The sequence below is a fragment of the Macrotis lagotis genome, chromosome 1, assembly GCF_037893015.1.
Source record: "Macrotis lagotis isolate mMagLag1 chromosome 1, bilby.v1.9.chrom.fasta, whole genome shotgun sequence".
Lineage (NCBI taxonomy): Eukaryota > Metazoa > Chordata > Mammalia > Peramelemorphia > Peramelidae > Macrotis > Macrotis lagotis.
Window position 1 is genome coordinate 330,016,746 of NC_133658.1, and position 2,718 is coordinate 330,019,463.

General features: G+C 40.6%; 1 pseudogene; it reads left to right on the forward strand.

Moving 5' to 3' along the window:
* Positions 1–1,177: 1,177 nt before the first annotated feature.
* Positions 1,178–2,002, forward strand: LOC141517486 (5'-AMP-activated protein kinase subunit beta-2 pseudogene; annotated as a pseudogene).
* The last annotated feature ends 716 nt before the right edge of the window (positions 2,003–2,718 follow it).

Sequence of the window (2,718 nt, forward strand, 5' to 3'; positions counted from 1 at the left end):
ACTAAGAATATTTAGCTAAGACAAGATTAAATTTATAGAGGATAAGATAGCAACTTTCAAACATGGAAGGATTAGACTTGTGAGTCATTCCAGAGAGCATATCTAGACTCTATCAATAGAAGTTATAAGGGAACAGAATCTAATTCAACATATAGAAAAACTTCTCAATACACCAAAAAATGCCATAGACCAGTTAACAAATCAAGAAATACATCATCTCTCAGATCTATAGAAAGGGAAAAAAAATTATGACCAAACAAGAAATAGAATACATTATAAAATGCAAAATTGATGATCTTTAGCTATATTAAATTTAAAAAATTTATTTATTTAAGGCAATGGGGTTAAGTGACTTGCTCAGGGTCACACATAGGCAATTATTAAGTGTCTGAAGTCAGATTTGAACTCTGGTCCTCCTGACTCCAGAGTCTACTGTGCCACCTAGCTGCCCTTTAACTATATTAAATTAAAATTATTTTGTACTACTAAAACCAATGCTATCGAAATTGGAAGACAAATATGGGAAGTTATTTTTACAGCTAACAGTTCTGATAAAGGTCTCATTTCTAAAATATATAGGGAATTTAATCAAATTTATATGATTATAAGTCATTCCCCAATTGATAAATCATCAAAGGATATGAAGTCAGTTTTCAAATGAAGAAATAAAAGATATATATATAATATATATATAATATATATATATATATATAAAATAATGTAAAAGTGCTTCAAATCATGACTGATTAGAGAAGTGCAAATTAAAACAACCATATGGTTCCATCTCACACCTATCAGATTGACTAGATGACTAAAAGGGGAAATGATCAATGTTGGAGAGGTTGTGGGAGAATTGGGTCATTAATGCACTGTTGGTAAAGCTGTGAACTAATTCAACCATTCTGGAGAGCAAAATGGAACAATGCCCCAAAAGCAATAAGACTGATCATCAACAATACCAATATTAGGCCTATAGAAATCATAAAAATTGGGGCCTGGGGCGGCAGCCGCGGGCTGGGCCTGGCGTCCCTGGACGCTCCCGGACCGCGGCCCGAGGCTCCAGCTCGCCGCCTTCCGCGGGGGAGGAGCGGGGCCCCGAGCACGGCCGAGGAGGCCCGGCCACTGCGGCGGCGGAGTGGGGCTAGCGTCCGCCCCAGCCGGGGCCCCCGGAGCCGGCATGGTCAACACCACTAGCGAGCGGGCGCCCGGGGAGCGGCACGGCTCCAAGTCCCACCCCGGCGATGGCGCCGGCGGGCAGCCGCACGGCAAAGAGCACCCGCACAAGATCATGGTGGGCAGCACGGACGACCCCAGCGTCTTCAGTGTGCCCGACTCCAAGCTCTCTGGGGAAAAAGAGTTTATGTCTTGGCAACAAGATTTGGAGGATTCGGTTAAGCCCCTGCAGCAGGCTCGTCCCACAGTCATCCGATGGTCTGAGGGAGGCAAGAAAGTCTTCATCTCTGGATCCTTCAACAACTGGAGCGCCAAAATCCCACTAATTAAAAGCCACAATGATTTTGTTGCCATTTTGGACCTTCCTGAAGGTGAGCACCAATACAAGTTTTATGTGGATGGCCAGTGGGTCCATGATCCATCAGAGCCTGTTGTTACCAGCCAGCTTGGCACCATTAACAACTTGATACATGTCAAAAAATCTGATTTTGAGGTGTTTGATGCTTTGAAGTTAGATTCCATGGAGAGTTCAGAGACTTCAGGTCGAGACCTTTCCAGTTCTCCACCAGGACTTTATGGTCAAGAAATGTACGTCTTTCTATCTGAGGAATGCTTCAAATCTCCACCCATCCTCCCTCCTCACCTTCTCCAGGTTATTCTTAACAAGGACACTAATATCTCTTGTGACCCGGCCCTTCTCCCTGAACCAAACCATGTCATGCTCAACCACCTGTATGCATTGTCCATTAAGGATAGTGTGATGGTTCTCAGTGCTACTCATCGCTACAAAAAGAAGTATGTCACGACTCTGCTGTACAAGCCCATCTGAACGGAAATCATAAAAATTGGGAAAAGGCTCATATGTTCCAAAATATTCATAGCAGCAATTTTTATAGTGGCAAAAAATTGAAAATTGAGGGGATGCCTATCAATTGGGAAATGACTGCACAAATTATGGAATATGAATGTTATGGAATGCTATTGGTCTCTAAGAACCCATGAGTGATCAGACTCCAGAGAAATATGAAAGAATTATAGGAACTGATCCTGAACAAAGGGAGAAGCACCTAGAGAACATTGGACACATTAACAACAACATTGTCAGTTGATCAACTTTGAAGGATTCACCCTTTCAGCAATTCAGAGATATAGGACAATCCTGGGAGAAAAGTTATAGACAACAGCATTCAAATCCAGATGAAAAGAACAAAAGAAACACACCCTCCCTAAAAAAAAACAGAATCTGAATGAACACTATGTTCACTTTATAAATTTTTTCTTTCTCATGTTTTTTTTAAGTTTTCCCTTAGTCCATTCAGTAAATGACTACTATATAAACATGTTAAACACAAATGCACATGCACAATGTTCTCTAGACTGTTCACTGCTGAGGAGAGGCGATAGGAAGGGATGGTGGAAGAAAATTAGGTTAGTTGTAAATATGCAAGTGAATTATTGTTGAAAACTTTCATAACATATAATTGGAAAATAAAATAAAATGTCAATAAAAATACTTACATGAAAAATTTAAAAACAACAATGTTC